Source organism: Rhinopithecus roxellana, chromosome 3 (genome assembly GCF_007565055.1).
Source record: "Rhinopithecus roxellana isolate Shanxi Qingling chromosome 3, ASM756505v1, whole genome shotgun sequence".
In the NCBI taxonomy this organism is placed as follows: domain Eukaryota; kingdom Metazoa; phylum Chordata; class Mammalia; order Primates; family Cercopithecidae; genus Rhinopithecus; species Rhinopithecus roxellana.
In genome coordinates, this window is record NC_044551.1 from 68,168,408 (window position 1) to 68,188,714 (window position 20,307).

Sequence of the window (20,307 nt, forward strand, 5' to 3'; positions counted from 1 at the left end):
CACTTTTTCTCTCTTGTATTGCTCATCTGAGAAAATCCAGTTGTCATGTTGGGAGGCATCCCCATGGAGAGGCCCAAAAATGAAGAACTGAAGCCTTCCAACAGCCATATACATGAGCTTGGAAGTAGATCTCATCTCCAATCCAACCTTTAGATGAGATTATTGCCCTAACTGATACCTTGACTGCTGCTACCTCATGAGATACCTTGAGCCAGAGGTACACTGTTAATTTGTACCTGTACCTATATTTCTGACTCATAGAAACCGTGAGATGATGAATATTTGTCATTGTAAACTACTAAATTTGGGATAATTTGTTATGCAGTGATAGATAGCTAATACATGTGTACAAGCAACATTGAAATGTGGGGAGAAGGCATATAGTAGTCTCCCCTTATCCATGGGAGAATGTGTTCCAAGAACCCAGTGAATGCCTAAAACCATGCAGAGTAACAAACCCTAGCCAAAGAACACCAAGGTCACCTTTTTGGTTAAAGGAAGCACTTTAATGGCTTCTCTTTGGCATATTCAAATTTCCAGCATTATTACTATTGTACTTTGGAGCCATTGTTAACTAAAGAGTTACTTGAACACAGACTCTGCAATACTGAGATAGTCTGCCTGATAACTGAGATGGCTACTAAGTAACTAATAGGCAGGTAGCATCTACAGCATGGAGATGCTGAACAAAGGAATGATTCATGTCATGCACATAATGGAGGAGGACAGTGCAAGATTTTATCATGATGCTCAGAAGAGTACAAAATTTAAAACTTTAAAATTGTTTATTTGTGGAATTTTCTATTTAATATTTTGAACCACAGTTGACTGCAGGTAGCTAAAACTGCAGAAAAGGAAACCATGGATAATAGGAGACTATGGTATTTAATAGTATTCTATTTATGATCTACCTACAAAAGTAAGGCAAAGGGCTGAGGTACAGAAAATTGCCCAACCCACCCCAGATGTCCACAGTCTAATCCATGGAACCTCTGAATATGATACTTTGCATGGTAAAAGGACTTGGCAGATGTAATTTAGTTAAGGATCTCAACATGGGAAGATTATCCTGGCTTGTCCAGTGGGCAATGTAATCACAATGGTCATTATAAAATTGAGACGGGAGGGTCAGCATCAGAAAACAAGATGTGACAATGAAAGGAGAGGTTGAAGTAATGTGCTTTAAAGAGGAAGAAAAGATTATGCAACAAGGAATGCAAGAGGCCTCTAGAAGCTGGAAAAAGCAAGGAAATGGATTTTCTTCTAGAACCTGCACACGGAATACAACTCTGCTAACACCATGATTTCATCCTGGTGAAACTGATGTTGGACTTTTACCTCTAGAACTATATAAGAACAAGTTTGTGTTCTTGTAAACTACTTAGTTTGTGGTAATTTGTTATGACAACAATAGAAAACTAATAGAGTTTTTTGGCGAACATCTCACTTAATTTTATATAATTATCTCTGTATATTATTGCATTGGAATCCACATTTTGCACTAGCAAAACCAAGGGTTTAAGACTGCAGATTTGCAGATTGTATAAAAAGTTAAAGTTCAAATGAGACTTTAAGAAATATCACTTCCCACCCTCTTCTAGCCCTAGTCCTGCAGCATCTCACAATTTATCACTCCACTGCGAAGTCATCATACACCAGCCTATTGCAATGACTTGATAAATGTCTGTTGAACATTGTTCAATGCACACCCTGAAAACATAAATTGTCAGAACTTACATAAAATAATAAGATGGATGGATCTGGGTTGATAAAACCTGTATAGACTTTACTTCATGGCATGCCCAGCTTTTCCTCTTGAAATATAGACTAACTGAAACAAAACCAGGACATTTTTAACCTGTCCCATTGTGTGCCCTTTGACTCAGGTCGCCAGGGAATGAATGCTTTAACCAGATGACTAGGGCAGGGTTGGTCTCTCTTTCACATAGGTCTTGGTTTTTCTTTCTTTGTTTGTTTGTTTTGTTGTTGCTGTTGTTCGAGGTGGAGTTTTGCTCTTTGTCACCCAGGCTGAAGTGCAGTGGCGAGATCTTGGCTCACTGTAACCTCAGCCTCCCAGGTTCAAGCAATTCTCTTGCCTCAGTCTCCCGTATAGTTGGTACTACAGGCACGCACCACCACGCCCAGCTAATTTTTGTATGTGTGTGTGTGTGTGTGTATGTGTGTGTGTGTATATATATATAGTAGAGATGAGGTTTTGCCATGTTGTCCAGGCTGGTCTCGAACCCCTGACCTCAAGTGATCCGCCCACCTTGGCCTCCCAAATTCCGGGATTATAGACGTGAGCCACCATACCCAACCTAGGCTTTGCTTTTTAAGAGACAGAGAAGTGTGTCTTGCTTCTGCCCCTCCTTTATTCTAGGCCCATTTAAATGCAGTAACTCCAAATGTATTATAGTCTCCATGTGCTAATGCTTGTACATTAGGGTAAAGACAGGAGAATTCCCAGTAACTCTACATAATGTCTCATGTATTCCAATTTTTCAGACTATCAGTCATTTGTGGGATGAGAAGAACAGTACAAAACTGGAAAATAAAAAAAGTCTACCAAAAATTGGTAGTTGATGTGCTAGTTTGTTCTTATATTGCTATAAAGAAATACCTGAGAGTTGGCCATTTATAAAGAAAAGAGGTTTAATTGGCTCACGTTACTGCAGGCTGTACAGGAAGCATGATGCTGGCATCTGCTTGGCTTCTGGAGAGGCCTCAGGAAACTTAAAATTATGGCACAAGTTGAAGGGGAGCAGGCATATCACATGGTGGAAAGCAGGAGCCAGAGAGAGATGGGGGAGATGCCACAGACTTTTAAATGACCAGATTGCATGAGAGCTCACACACTCTGACAAGGACAGTATCAAGTGTACGGTACTAAACCATTTGTGAGAAACCTGCCCCCATGATTCAATCACCTCCCACCTGGCCCTGCCTCCAACATTGGGTATTACAATTCAACATGAGATTTGGGTGGGGACTCACATCCAAACCATAGCAATTGGACGGGGGCTTGTCTATATCTTACTCTCTAGGTACAAAGCTAAGAGTGGAATTTGACTAGTACAAAGGTCAAAAGAAAATAAAGAAAAACCTATATCCCTGATCAAATGGGGGAGAAAAAAATGAAATCGTATTCTGAAGACTCAGAAGAGAAGCATATTGGTGGAAAATCATGATCTAATTATCTTAGAGGAACATTTTAAGATGTTGGCACTTTTATCAAATTAAATTAGATGTGTCTTCTTTAAAACAGAAATAAAAAGACATAAGAAGAGAATGGAATGAGATAAGAAGGAACAGTTCAATATTTAAAAAGAGAAGAATAATATAGTAAAATATCTTCAAGAAACTAAAGCATTATAAAAAATTAAAACTTACATTGTAGGAAATAGAGACCAAAATGATGCCATGAAAAAACTAAAATAGGGTGTTGAGATCTAATTTGAGTGACTTTCTTGAAACGCAAAGGCTGGATAAATGATAGATATGAAATAGAGAGAGGGAAATACAACAAAAAGACAATTATTATTTATAAGGGAGGACAAAAATATGAAACAATGTTAAGAAACTTTTCAGAACTAAAAAATATCCAGATATGCAGTTTTAAGAGTCAACTATCTTCTAGGCAAACTTAATCAAAGGAAATCTACACCTAAGTACATCTGACAATATTTTTATTTACAAGAGTTTTTTTCAAACATCTGTAAAACCTGTAGATAAAAATATATCTTTATATATATGTTTATATCTATATCTAGATATACCAGTCTGTGTCTACATCTATTTATCTACATCTATATCTATAACCAATAAATAACCAAAATTCAGATTGGGCCAAGACTTTTCTTCTCAGAAACATTTGCAAGAAAATTTAGGGCAATATTTACATAGTTTGAGGGTGGGGAGGATGTAACCAAACATTGTCTCAGGCCAAATAGATTATCATGTATAAAGGCAATAAAAATTCACACTTATATTTGGAAGGACTTCATAAAATACATCACTCATTTATGTATCATTCTTCAGTAACTTGAAGAAACACATCCAATGATCAGCAATAAAATGAAATTAAGCTCATGAGTGAAGAAATAATGCTTTTGAAGTAAGGGCATAGTACACTAAAGCTAATTTTTTAAAAAATGAATTATTTTAATGTGGATGCACAACTCAATCAAAATTACAAAAATTATTGATGAAGAAGACAGCAATTGCTCCATAAATAACATATCCAAACTATGTAAGTATGCATTTGTACAAACATCACTAAAAGAATGCACATTCGGCTGGGAGCTGTGACTCACGCCTGTAATCCCAGCACTTTGTGAGGCTGAAGCGGGTGGATCACCTGAGGTCAGGAGTTCGAGACCAGCCTAATCAACATGGCCGAAACCCTATCTCTACTAAAAATACAAAAATTAGCTGGGTGTGGTGGTGCATGCCTGTAATCCCAGCTACTTGGGAGGCTGAGACAGGAGAATAGCTTGAACCCAGGAGGCAGAGGTTGCAGTGAGCCAAGATCACACCATTGCACTCCAGCCTGGGTAACAGAGCGAGACTCTGTCTTAAAAAAAAAAAAAAAAAATACATTCAATATCTATATATTATATTTAAAAATGAAAATACCTATAAATCCACCAATAGGAAAAGAATTAAGTCCATTATTAGATGCATCGTTTGATGAAAAATGGTATAGCTCTTAAAAGAGCATGACTGAAGAATAACAGTATGGCTGGAGAAGGGTATGTATGGGGAAATGCACACAATATATTTTAGGAGGAAAGCACGTTATAAAGCAGTGTGCATAAAATAACTATTTTCTGTGAAAATGATGCATCTGTGTGCCTGAAAGTATTCTAGAAAGTTTTGTACTATATTATCAGTACTGTTTTTCTCTGGGTAATTTTTCTCTTTTGAGATTTATGCATTTTTTTTTACCATAAATATGTATCACTTTTGAACAATCAGCATGCACATTCTCTGCTTCAGCAGCAGACAGGAAGATGAATACTGATGGCGTGGATTTGTGTCCTTGCCAAAATCTCACGTGGAATTGTAATCCCCAGTGTCGGAGGAGGGGCCTGGTGGGAGGTGATTGAATCATGGGGGCAGATTTTCCCCTTACTGTTCTTGTGATAGTGAGTGGGTTCTCATGAGACCTGGTTGTTTAAAAGTCTGTAGCACCTCCTCCTTCACTCTCTCTTCCTCTTTCTCCAACCATATAAGACATGTCTGCTTCCCCTTCCACCATGGTTTTAAGTTTCCTAAGGCCTCCCAGCCATGTGTCCTCTACAGCCTGCAGAACTGTGAGTCAATTAAACCTATTTTCTTTATAAATATACAGTGTCACGTATATTTACATATGCTCTTTGAAAAACAATGCGAGAGTAGACCAATACTAATACCCTGCTTTATTTTTCACAAGTTGCAGAAAGAGTCAAACTTTAACTACAAATTACTGTCAGAAAGAGCAACACAACATCCAGTAGGTAAAACTGAAACCATGATTTTGAGGTAGGCAGACATTCCCTGGCATTTAGATGGACAGTGCTAAATAATTCAGGTCACTGAGTCTTTCAGTTACCTGAGGTCCATTTTCTGATCCGTGCCAGCTAATGTGCCTGTTATGATAACTGTGTTATCAGAATCCTGCTATGTCAGGTGCCACATTCAAATCGTTTAAAGTTCAATTAGATAACCGTTCAAGTCCATGCTTAAAGTTCTCTGTTTTGTATTCCCTGGAAACAATACCAGTTGACCAGAGTTGACGTTCAAGGGATTACTGTTTTCTACCCTAAGGGCATCATTTCAAACCCACATTAATTCATTCAGTTAATAGCAGGGTTAGTCACAGAGTCTGTTCACAGGAAATAATTATTAAGTGCCAGACATAATTCTATCATCACATTCAAGCATGGTAGTGAATAAGACACTCAGTTAATAAGATATCCCCTCTCATGGAGCTTATATCCTATTGTGAGAAAAAGGTCAATAAACAGGGAATACAATTTTTTTGTGTTAAAAAGTGTGTCTGCATCTTTTTAAAAGACTCCTACTTACTCCATGTGAAAGTGATTTTTAAGTGAAAAATGCAATATTAATGGATGCATTGTTTTATAGCAATATTCAATGTCTTTCCAGTATTACTCTGTGCATGTAGGTGTGTATCAGATCGAAGCACTGCATTTCTATGTCAGTGCTAATGTGGGGTTGGTTTCCCTTAGCTTTTGTGCTAAGACTTTTTATTCCATACCACTCCTTCCCACTCTAAGGATTGAGGACCTTGCCCCATGTCCTGGCTGATGACTAGGATATTGTTCTCATGGGGCAGTTTCCAGCAGCATGAGCAGGGGTCCTTCTTGCTGGGTGGGCCGCAGAAGACATACCGGCAACTGTAGATGAAAGGCCTTAAAGAGGCCTTCAAAACTTAAAGAGTTTTGAAGAATGAGGTTATAACTCCTTTGTCTAAGAGGATGGAGAAGTCATCCTCGTCATTTCCACCAGGATCCATCGGGGCAGGACCTTCTCCCTTAGACCAGTGAACTCTTCCATGTTCATGATATTCACCCCACTAGACAAGGAGCCTTATGGGGTCTCACAGAGATGAGGCCCAATGTCTACGCATCTCTAATAACTTCCATGTGAAAACTTCTCCAGCAAGACTTTCCTTTTGATTCTTAGAAACCTAGTGTGGGACTTAAAATGACTAAATGACTACTGAAAATAATTGCTTTTCTCCTTACATTTCTGCTACAACAACCCTAGTTCTCCTGGAGGCCACGGGGTACCCCAGACTGATGAAGAAAGAAAAGATTGGAAAGAGCAGCAAGAAAGCAAAATCTCTAAGATTAGTATCTCAAGAACTCTTTCCCCTACACTCAGAACACAAATGTTAACCTCTACACTCATGCTGTTTTCTTTCCTGCCTGAGTTGTCACAACTTTGCTTTGAATCACAGTGGCTTCATTTCAGCTAGGTCTTCTACTGGCAGCTATTGATACTCCCTGCTGCTGATCAAACTTCCAGTTCTTAGATTGTTTATCTCTAGCGTACATGTCTGCTCTCATAAGCCAACTTGAAATCCCTTGGGAAGTAAACACTGTATAAAAAAAATCGATGAATGAAGAAATAACAATCTGGCCTCAGGGCATCATGTGCTGAGGCAAAAATTTGCAAAGTTTCAAATAAGCCTGTGCTCTAAAATGCCACTTCTTTAAATATTAATAGTTTTATTTATTTAATGGAGGTGTTAAGCTTTAAAATTAGATTTCATGGGATCATCCTAACCTAACCAGTTTTCAGTTGTATTATTTAACTTCTTTGTTACTTAACACCTCAATCTCCTCCTCAATAAAACAGAAATAGTAATAATTTTGCTCTGATAAGGTAGTTGTAAATTTACATAAGCTATATGTAAAATGCTTGCTATAGTCCCTGAAACTTACTGGTGTCAGCTATTGTGATTATTGTTATCGTTGTTGGTAGTTATTGGAAAGTTTGCTCAAAAAAATTTAAAACATCCTCAAAGACACATGAAATTCATAAATCCCATAATTGGAAGGAAGTAAAAAAGGTTAAGAATATTGATAGCTATGATATTCTAGACTATCACTCCATTGTTATAAGAATCTTTGTTATTGAAATTATAGTCAATTCTCAAATAATTTTAAAGTTTTGATTATTAGGGGACTTTTCACTTTCTTCTTTCCACTTCTAGTCTAAATCAAGATTTTTCCAAATGTTTGGAAGTAAATAGGCATTATTTCATGCACTGTAAAACACACACGTGCGTACACACAAGCACACATGCACATAGGTATAAATATTGACACACCACGGCCCTAGAGGTCACAAGAGGCAGAATTAGAGTGTCTCCTTAAGGAGTCGTACATATCACTTTTCTAGAGAGAAGATTCTCCTACTAACCTGTACATTAATGTAATTAAACCACCAGAAAACACTGAAGCTACTGGAGAGATTTTAAGAAACCAAAACTCCTAAGCCTTATGCCAAACCTACTGAATCAGACTCTGCCAACATGGGAAGTTATTACAAGGCTTTTCACAACCTCACATCCCCTGTTAGGGTGAATAATAATGTTGATTATAATAAAAAGGTGTACTGATGGTTACTACAGGAGGCTTGTTAACAATCCTATTATAGGAAAGCAATAAAGAAGAATCCCATTAGAATTTGGTGCCAGAGAAATGATTTTGGTAGACTCAAAAGGACAAAGAAATTGATAGAAACTGCTAAAGATAATTCTGGAAAGGGATAATAATACTCCTTCCTGTATCAGCAAAGAGTAAATAAAGCTTCACATGTCAATGCTGTTTTCCAATAAAAATTGTTATTCATATATAATTTCAGGGAGGCAAAAACTAAACTTCATTTTGAATACAAGCCTTTTGTATATAAAATTGACAAGGAGAGATATTTAGCTGATTCAATCATTCTGAGTATCTATTTTGTGGTTCCAGAAAATTCTTCCTCTAGAATTGACTTCCTATATACTCAACTACTTGTCACCTAGAGACTAGTTCTCCGAAATCAGATTTATGGTTGATATGAAGTAGATTTGAACCCCTAGATGTCCTCGCAATTTTTCTTCAACTCCAAATTTAAAATAAAGGAATGCATGTGCAACCATTTTTACCTAAATGAAAGGACCACACACTCTGCCTGCTGGTGAGAATGTCTTCCATTCAAAGTAGATTCACAAATTGTTTCTTTTAAGAAGTGACAGAATTCTAGAGTACCCTATGCTTCCAGGATAGTATTTTTTTCTAATTTTTTGAAACATACCTCTGGACACTAAAAAAGAGCTGCTTAGACTAATAATCCACCCACTTATAGTCTATTTTAATCTGAAATTATGGCTTCTCCTTTAGTCATTCTTTAAGCAAATAATGCCTACCCATTTAAAAGCATTTCTGCTATTTGCTTTTGTGTCTTTCTTGGAAATCAATTCTGTATTTGTATTGCCACAAGGAAAACTATTTAGACTGAAATCCCCATTTGTTTCTATTTAATATTTCTGCCTGTGGCCCCTCTTGCTCCTGGTGTATCAATTCTTTTATTTTAAAAAGGCTATTTTGATGTCTTTTCTGTCAAATAAAAGTACTCATCTGGTCTCAGATATTTTCTGTGATCCAAGAGGAAAATTTTAAGAGTTAGAGAGAATAATTGAGAATCATATTGGCAATTTCACAAAGTTCTGCTCTTCTGCCACTGTTCTTACTAGTTTTATCAATAGGCAATACTGAAACCTTGCCATGTGAAAATCACATGCTAAATCCTTTAAGTGAATCGTCTCGTTTATTCCTTCTCACATGCCTTTAATAGAGGTGAGAATATTGGCCCCATTTTACAGATTAGGACAGCGAAGTACAGAAATGTTGACTCACCTGCTCGAAGTCACACAAGTAATACATGGCACAGCAGGGACTTGAACCCAGGTTGGTTGACTTTAAAACTGACCTTACTAACCACCACTCAGTACTGCATGTTTATTATCATTATGTCAAAGTTTTAGTTTTGCAAACTCTATGTTTATACCAGGCTGTTGTGCTTCTGAAACATATCAAGTCCTTATCTTTGGAACCTGTACATATTACCTTATTTGGAAACAGAGTCTTTGCAGGTATGATTAAGCTAAGGATTTTGAGATGAGGAAATTATCCCAGACTATTCATATGGGACCTAAATGCAGTCACAGGTATCATTTTAAGAGGAAGGCAGAGGGAGATTGAGTAAAGGCAAAGAAGAGATGTAAAGATGGAAGCAGAGATTGCAGTGATGGTGCCACGAGTCAAGGAATGTCAGGAGCCATAGGAAACTAGTATTCAAGAGACCATCTGCTATTTCACTGACAATTAGGGTCTACTAAAAATAGAAGAAAAAAAGCATTTTGGTGGTGATATCAGCTTTTAAATAGTCTGACATGTTTTTTCAAGTTGACTCCATATTTCTATAATTCCAGTCATTATTTTAAAACAAAACAAAGGCATACACATTGAATAGTGAAAATGTACGGCCCTAGAAAGCAGATTAGGGGAAGAAAATTAAAATGTGTCTTTCTCATTCATTCTTAATTCCTGAAACATACTCAATAAGCATATGCCTGTAACTCACTCTATTTTATGTACATAGAGTTACCATCTTTCCTTTCTTGGCTGTGATCTGGTGCTTCAGGGTGGTCAGGGTGGTTTAACGCTTAAGCAGCTCAGCTTGGCAGTTCCCTTGGAGCTCCTAGCAGCTGTGATGATGAATAACTTACCACAGGGTGTCATACTAGCAGCCTTTTTCATAACTTCCTGCCGAAAGAATAAAGTTTCCAAAAGTTTTAACTTCCTGCTTTTCTGAATTATTGATCCCTCCTTCCGTGTAGTAGAACTTAAGAGAAGAAAGGCAACTGAATATCTTGATGTCACTGACTGTCTTCTCTTCCTCGTTTTTGCTACAACTTCTGCACCTCATGATCAATTTTTTAACTTTCTTACATAAGAACAATTCTATATGCATTTATATTATTCCAGATTCAAATTCCTTTCTGAAATAACTTACATTTATAAAAATCTCAGGTGATATCATAAACTATTTTCTGAAAGAGCCTAAAAAATCTTTAAAACATTTAAATAGAAAATTTATTATGTGTTTTAAAACAAAGTAATTTTGTTACTACTTGCATATTTTTTCATTATCTTCTTGTTCTTAATCTTATCCTATTTATTGTCTTCTTGTTCTTAGTCTCAAGCTATTTATTGGCAAATTTCCACTCTATATTTTCTCTTTTGTCTAGGAAAGAACAAAGTAGCCTTTTGATATTCTTTCTCTTTCTAATCCATTCATAAGTATAAAAATGGTATACTTATGTATACCATTTTATACATAAGTATAAAAACTGAGGTAATCAATTATTATGTGTTGAATTGTGTCTTCCAAAAATGATACATTATGCTCCTAATCCACCTTACCTCAGAATTTAACCTTATATGGAAATAGAATATTTACAGATGTAATTGAGTTACGATGAGGTCATTAGGGTGAGCCCTAATACACAATGACTGCTGTCACTATGAAAAGTGGACATTTGCACACAGAGACAGACACACACAGAGAGAGATGAGGTGAAGACACACAAGCAGAAGACAGCCATGTGACTGCAGTCACACATCTATAAGCCAAGGAACACCAAGCATTGCCAGCAAGCTGCAGAAGCTAGAAGAAGCAAGGAAGGATTCTCCTCTAGAGTTATCAGAGAGAGCATGCCCCTGACAATACCTTAATTATAGACTTCTGGCCTCCAAAACTCTAAGGCAATACATTCTGTTATTTTGAGCTACCCAGTTTTTGATAGAAAACTAATGCATTAATAAATAATGAAAAACAAAGAACTAAAAATGGAATTATAATTATTGGGGTTGTTCAGAATGACAGGGTATATCAAATGTCATCACCCAGAGGGATCATCTGGAGGAGAGAAATGGGAGTCATGCTAATAAGAGCTCAGAAGAGTCACTGAGGAAATTCGTTACTTCAACTCAGAATGGCTGCCTGTTTCCCAAGATATCTTGCAAGTTAATTACTCCACTTAAAAAGAGTTCACTGATCTCAGAGTGCTGCTTTTTTAAGGAGTCTCAGAAATCATCTTGTAATTTTTATGTTCATCCTTTGAGACTCAGCTGAGATTCACCATCATAGTGAAGCCCTTCCTGCCTCTTATCCTTGGGAGAATTGACTGGTTTGCCTTTTCTGTCCCTACAGTTGACTGCACAAACTTCTGTTTCTTTCAGCCCCTCTCACAGTATAGTTATAATAATTTCCTCCTGTTTCTTTCTTTTCCATGAGTATGATGGTTTCTAAAAGATACACATTGGCACAGAGTAGGTATTCAATACATACTTTTGGAAGTTGCAGTTTGCATTGCTGCTGTAACAAATTACCACAAATTTTGTTGCTTAAGTCAACACAGATTTATTATCGTACAGTTCTAGAGGTCACAAGTCCAAAATCAGTCTCGCTGGGCTAAAAGTAAGGTGTTGGCAGGGCTGACTCCTTCTGGAGGCTCTGAGGGGAGAACTTGTTTCCTTGCCTTATTCAGCTTCCTGGGACCCCATGCATTCCTTGGCTGTTTCCTTTTCCTCCATCATCAAAGCTAGCAGTGTACCATCTTTCAATCGCTTACTTTCTCTTTCACTCTTATCTTTGTCATCACAGGTTTTTCCCTGACTCTAATCCTCTTGTCTTCTTCTGCTTATCACCTCCATGTCTTATTGGTCACTGGCCACAACAGCCACCATGCTAGAAGCCTTGGGATGTTACTTTTTCACTCCTTTACTCTTACTTTCCTATTCTTCACTTACCGCTATGTATTAATCCGTCTCATATTTTGCTGATTTCACTTCCTAGCAGTTCCTCAAATCTCTCTCCTTCTCTTTATTCCTCATGCTACATCCTAGATCAGTTTCTCCTCACTTCAAACCTGGACAATGAAATGTTTTCAGTCTGTCCAACACTGGTCACCTCCTCTTAAAGCCATTCTCCTATCTGCAATACAAGACTCTATTTAATAGCTATATCTAACTTGTTTAAAACCTTTAATGACTCCCATGCAACTACAGGATAACACTCAGGCTCCTTGGTTTGGCACTCTAGGCCTTCCATGATCTGGACCCTCCCTGTCTCTCCAAGCTCATCTCCCTTTAGCCATTGCCTCATGCTTTATGTTTCAATAAGCCAAAATACTGGTATCTTCCAAAGTAATATACATTGGTTTTTCTAATGTACTTATACTTGTCATGTGAAACTTAGATTGTATGTTTGGGTTACATAAGCTATTCTTCAGTACCCAGCAAATTCCCTGGCACAGAGGAGAAATGCAAAATGTACTTTTAATGAATAGGCACTTAAGTGGCAGAACTGAACCACTGATCCTCAGATTTGTTAGTGCTCTTTCTACTACCCTGTACGTTTCTAATTATTGTATGTATATCTACCATGTTATTATGGAAGACCGTTCTAAGAGTATAATGTTTCAGCCCTTGAGTTGCCGACAGTGTAATGGAGGACACAAACAATAAATAAAATGCTTGTAAATGAGTAATTTTACAACAATCACATTTTTAATTTTATGATTAAAATTGCTAACAGATTTAAAATAAAAAGTGCTAGGAATTCCTGAAATTACCAAGACAAGGAGATGCTGATCTCTCTGGGTAAAACTTATGCTCCTTTCTGCCTTTCATCTGTTCCTTCCATCCCAAGGAAAAGCGATATTGACATGCATGGGCAAAGTTTATTTATTGGACTTTGCACCCTGGAAAGGAAGTGCTTGATGTGATGAGGAAAGGGAGGGAAAGCTTGGTATGCTCATGGAAGATTCTTGCTCTGTAACTGTTTTGGGTATTTTTCTATTTTTTTCTTTTTTTCTTTTTCTTTTAACTTTTAAATTATGCTTTATTTATTATTTTTATTTATTCATTTATTGTTTTGAGACAGGGTCTCTCTCTGTTACCCAGGCTGGAGGGCAGTGGCATGATCACAGCTCATTGCAGCCTTGACTTCCTGGGCTCCAGGGATCCTCCCACCTCTGCTGCCAGAGTTACTGGGACCACAGGTGCACCCCAGCATGCCCACCTAATTTTTGTATTTTGGGTCGATAAAGGTTTCACCACGTTGCTCAGGTTGGTTTCGAACTCCTGATCTCAAGCAATTCACCTGCCTCAACCTCCCAAAGTGCTGGGATTATAGGCAGGAGCCACCACTGCTATGATACACTGGGTTTGGGAGCCTACACCTTAGGATGACCTGGAGTAGTGAACTTAAATAAGGTCTGTTCTAAGGCTAATGGTGAAATAAAGCATTGGGAAACATTACTGTGATAAATCTTAACAACATGAAGATGGTAGAGCTGAGAAAAATTCTGAGCTATCGGCAAGGAGAGAAGTCAGGAAGGCGGTGCAGAGATGCATGTTCTCTCACCTTATATCTAGGGAGTCAGAAATCATGCAAAGGTGGTGAATCCATAAAAAATGATATGAATGCATTTCTGAAACCCTAACCTGATAAAATAAAAACATTAATCAATATATAACTAGTAAACATTAGCAGAAAAGCAGGGAAGCAGAGGTAACATAAATGAGCTAAATTTCTCAAGTTTTAAGGCAAAAAGTCAATATATATTACTTAGAGATAAAAATATAAATAAAAGCATATCATTTAGTATTATGAAGGAAATCATCAAAAGAAAATAGTTAAGCTATGTGAGGATACAGTAGGTGTGGAAGACAGGGAGAAGATATATTTTGATTTTATCATCTATCTGTGCTGTTTGAATGTTCTATTTTTCAGCTTGCCTATTACAATAGTGATATACGAAATATCACCTCTTTGTATGTATCATGTCAGAGTATTTTGGTGGCAATAACAGAATTCTTGAGTCGGAGTAACTTCTGCAATTTATCTTATATAAGAAGAAATCTAGAGTATGCTGAGTGTGTCAGGGTTCTGACTCTATTTCTCTCTGATTAGTTTGACCTGCCCTCTTCTATGTGTGGGCACCACGTTCAGACACCTGGTAGCTTCAGACATATCATCAGTAAGGGATGCTATTGGTGCCTTGCCCCGATTTCACTTACTGGGCCAGCACACTTGTCCCCAAGCTGTTGTGATAATTGCATTTGGCAAAACAGGACCCACCTTGCCTGAGAGGCAATGCCCTTTCTTATCAGGGTTGGGGAAAGAGGGAGCCAACTAATGACTAGTGACTGACCAACACAAGGTTACAAAAGATCAGTCCTTTGCCGCAACATGGGACCAACTCATTGGTGAAGTGTTTGTCCCAGAGTTTCCTGTAAGACCAGGCTGAATCCATTCTCCACCTGAGAACTTACTCTTGCTTAGCCTTCTTCCTGTACTCTATTCTGCTTCCCTCACTCTTCTTCTCCAATGAATACACCCTCAGCAAATATCTTGCACAAGAATCCACATCTCAGGCTTTTCTTTAGGGAATCCAGCCTAAGATACTCTCTCTAGGTCTCATTCATCCCAGAATCCTCTCTTGTCCATCACCAACCGACTTTCCCTCTTGCCTCATTTGCTAGAAATTCGTGTGTGTGTGTGTGTGTGTGTGTGTGTGTGTGTGTGTGTGTGTATGAATGGTCTAGGCATAGATATAGATAGATATAATTGGTGTAGGCATGAATATTGATACAGAGATATATATGGATATGAATATAGATATATCTCTGTATCTAGAATATAGATAGGTCTCTATATCTATATGCATATCCAAGCCAATTCTAATCTAAGATACATGGATGTGATTATGGATATAAATGTAGAGATATATCTACATTCATACACATACATAGAATTCATATATATCTCTATATCTATATTTGTATCCATATATGATTCATATCATATAGATTTATATCCATATATATAGATTTATATTCATGTACATTAATGTAGATCTAGGGATATACCTATATCCATGCCTAGACCAATGACTAGTTAGAGAAGTGGCATTACTGTTATTCCTTTAGACATCTGGAATGGAGTGGATGTGGAAGAATCAATCACTGAAACCACTGCAAATATGAATGGGTGTGATCTGCTCTGTTGGAGATTTTTATTCTTCCCATGGTTTTCTTGCCATGGGGCACTGGTAAATCAACTTATGTGTTGGTTCCACCAACCTGATTCTGAAAGTGCAGGGAACTGGAATAAGCACACATTAAATTATTTGAGTAACTATATAAGCTATTGATAACCTAAGAGAAATAATGTATTTCCAGCTCGTCTAATTCTCAGGCAATGCCAATGCTGTAAATCTCTAAAGTTGTTTTTTCAACTTCAGTGGGAAAACATTACTTCTTTGGAAGATAACTCTACAAAATGATAATGCTGTATTTCATTATTTTCACTGCACAATGACACAGAAAGCTTCAAAGTTGACAAAGAAAGCTTCAATTCTTTGCTGAGTGCAAATCTGCTAGGAAATACTGTGAGATTTAAAAACCAGCCTTGTCCTGAAACCAGAAGTCAGGACAAAACACACAAATCAAAGCTCTTCAACTCATTAGAAACAAAACTCTTCTAAAATAAATTTTTCCAGAAAACTATGACATCACCAGGAGCAATAAATATTATCTGCTTCTTCAATTTGTGGAGAAGTTAGGAAATGGAAGCAAACGGGGTGATATGGAATAGTTTCTTCTTTAATATTCTTTGATTTACCCCTCCCCATATTCCAAGCTATATCCACCCTTGGGATATAGCTGCATATTTTCTGCTTCTCCTCTCGTAAGAAAATATAATGAAGTGAAAAAGAAAAGTGAGCTGACAACCAAGGAGATAAGATGAAGTATTTATTATATAAAAAAAATAATAAATGGGGTTCTTTTTTGCTTTCAATTTTCCAGAACTTAAAATGAAGTTTTTTGGGTTTTGTTTTGTTTTTGACTTCTTTGGGAGAAAATATGAAGATAAATGCAAGAATCTGAAAAGTAAAACAAATTTCTTACAAAGAAGGAGCAATTACATATGCCCTTTGTACTCCTATATAGTGTTTGCTCTTTTACATTTTTCCTTTTAGAAAATAAAAAAATGAAATCTAGAAAATACAGAGCTCATGAAGCCTTAGAAAATAGAAAATAAGCTCTCTAAAAAATTTAGAGTTTGGGAAAGTGGCAGCAATCACATAAAAGTACATCTCTGACATAGAATGAAAAACATCATTAGATGAAAAGCATCTTGTCTTGTGGAAGTTTAGAAATTTATGTTCTCTTCCTTGCTTTATTACTTGCTCACTGTGTAACCTTGGGCAAGTCACTTAACCTTCCAAGTTTGAACTTTCTTACTTTGGAACATTAGGAAGTAAGAATTATAATGCTGTTAATTCTAACATTGATGATATTTATTGGGCACATACAATATGAAAAGCACTACTTGAAATCTTTATTTATACGTATGTCTCATGTTCTTTTTTCAAAAAACCCTGATATAGATATTTGAATTCTCATTTTATAGAATTGGTCTATCTATTAAAGTCCTTTGGTGTCAAGTCCCATAGGAAACCTAATTCAACAGATTTATCCAATGAGAAGAATTGAATATTTCCCATAAGAAAGTCTCAAACTCTGTTAATGAAACAACTCGTTATGTTGCCAGGGGTCAACATAATGGCATCACTTCCTTCTACTGTCCTTCCCTTGGGATGCAGACTTTGATTATTCTAGCTTGACCCTTCCTGATCACAAGATGGCTGCCACAGTTCTAAAAATCACATCCTCTTATAGTGATGAGCACTGGCAGAAAAGGCTATTTCTACTAATGTATCTCTTCAAGAACAAGGAAGATTTCCTCATAATTTTTCCAGGTTAATCTCCTCTATGTCTTATTGGCCAGAAATGGGTAACATGTCCATCTTCAAAACAGTATCCAGCAGGAGGCATGAAATTACCATCATCTATTTGGACTGAGTCTGTGTGATCTTTGAGTCAAAGAAGAACCTCTGCCACACTAAACTTTGAACACAGTTTCAAAATAGCTACACAAAATTAAGAGTGTGGCATGGTTGTTGGATGAACATTATGATATATGAGCAGAGGGCCAAAAGTAGAAATTCTTTGCCCAAATTCAAAGCTAGTGAATGGCAGAGGAAGGACCTAACTCGAACTCTCTCTGAGAACGCAGTTTAATCTCTTCCGAAATCTTGCCCTGCATCCTATTTTATCTTGTTCCCAAGTAAGACATTTTATATAAAGTCTAAATCATTTGCAAGGTACATTTTGGGAAGCTCTACCAACCAGAGCCACAGATGAACTGAATTATAACACAACTGTCCCAACTTCTTAAATTCTTAGGCTTCTCCTACCTCCACCCTTAACTTTGGGAAAACCAGGAAACATTATTGCCCATACTCCCTTTCTCCTCAGTCTTTGTGGTTGAGCATGTAGCCAACTTCAATCCTGGGCACGATGCTACCACCACTAATGGTAGGAGGCAGAAGATTTTCAGATAACCTTCCACAGCACACTTCCCTTGAATCAAGATACCAGTTAACAACTTCACTAGCATGAGAACTGGCCATGTGAACAAATGTGAATGATGTGATCATTGAAATTAAGTCCTCCTCTGTTTCAGGTAAGGATATTCATTCTTTGAATATGCTAAAGGGAAGATATAGACATGGAAGGATTGAGGAAGGGAGAAGATTGATGAGAAAGCACTGCAAAACAAAAGCACAAAAGATAGTATTTAATTAAGTACCATTAATTAATGAATAATTGATTAAGTATTAATTAAGTACCATATATTTATTCTTATTTGTTGTAGTTGCTTTTGTTGTATTTGCTTAGTCATAAATTCTTTGGCTAGCCCACTGCCCAGAAAAGTTTCTCCTAGGTTTTCTTCTAGAATTCTCATGGTTTCAGGTCTTACATTTAAGTCTTCCATCCATCTTGTATTTTTTTTTTTTTTTTTGTATATGTTGAGAGATAGAGATCCAGTTTCACTCTTCTGCATGTGGCTATCCAATTTTCCAAGCACCATTTATTGAATAGGGTATCCTTTCTTCAGTGCACATCTTTGTCTGCTTTCTCAAAGATCTGTTTGTTGTAGGTATTTGGCTTTATTCCTGGATTCTCTATTCTGTTTCACTGGTTTATGCATTTACTTTTATACCAGTGTCATACTATTTTGATTACTATAGCTTTGTAGTGTAATTTATAGCCAGATATGCACTGAATAAATTATAATCATTACTCTTAAGGTTAAAAAAGTGAGTATTTACAAGGAATAGTTAGAAAAGTTGATAAGACGAAATATAATTTAATTCTATAAGCACAAGTGGGCCTGTGAATAATCTAGGATGAGGCAAATATTCTCATTCTGCAGAGTATAAGTTATCAATTACTTTGCTCATTTATAGTATTTAATTTGAAATCAGTACTTCAAAGAAGCCTCAGTTGGAGACATGGAGACACCATAAAATTCAAGGTTTAATGATTATTATCTATATTATAAATGTCAGGGAATCAAAACATATTTAGATAATTGGATTGTTTTATCATTCTATTATGTTACTTCTTACATTTCTTTTCACTGTTGTTTTAGTGGTAGTCATATTTAATGGTTGGCATCTGAACCTGACTAAGGTAACTTTAAATGAAGAGTGTTTTTACATATTGAATATACCTGTCAGCTATATTTTAGGTTAATTCTTTGCCTCTCTATTTCTGTCTCATTGATATGAAGATGGTGTCTTAATTGAGCTAATCTTTTTTCTCTTTTCTTCAAAAGTGCTGCAATTTCTCAGTAGTAACTACGGCACACTGCTATGAGTTATGCTTCTGGGAATCTATTTGCCTTCTACCAAGCTCAGTTCTCAACAAGGCAATACTTCCGCCTTTAACCCTCCCCCTGCAGGATACAGTCCAGTTATTCTCAGAGCCACTCCTGGGGAAAGCAGCAGCAAGAATTTCATGGGCAATAGGGCCGTCTCTCATGAGAAAATCACCACTTTACAAGCCAGCAGAAATCATGTGAGCACTCATTAGCTGTTCCCATGCAGTATAAACCCAGAATGCCTAAGCCCTACTTAAGAATGTGTCTAAACATAAGAATGATACAATGGACTTTGAGGGCCCAGGGGAAAAGATGGGTGCAGGGTGAGGGATAAAAGATTGCAAATTGGGTTCCATGTATACTGCTCAGGTGATGGGTACAACAAAGTCTCACAAATCACCATTAAAGAACTTACTCATGCAACTACCATCTGTTCCCCAAAACCCTATGGGAATAAATTTTTTTTTTTAAATTCTGTTTCCCTAAAAAAACAAACAAACATAGATCGCATTCTTTAAAAAGACTGCAGTGTTCTTTCATTTTTGTTTTTTTCCTGTTATATATATGATTACATACACCTGTTCTTCTGCCATCAATTCATATATGAACACCTTTTGGTAGTTTTAATTGGTTTCCTCCCATAATAGAGACTTACGTTAAAGTAAAATGAAACCAATAAATTAAGGTTAAAAAAAATTAAAATGTGCCTAAATGTGGTTTAGGTGAGGACCAAAAGGAAAAATAATTTTAGATTATAAGCCTCTAGTATGTCCTATAGTTAGATAGTGCAGTAGATTGATGAAGCCAGTTTGCAGGGGTAGGAAGGATAGATTTGGACTCTAGCAAAAAATGGCACAAAACATTTGAAGTCTTCTGATTCTTGATTCAGTCATGATTTAAGTCAATAATTCCTAGTTGCAACCTGAAACTAGCCTGCCACTA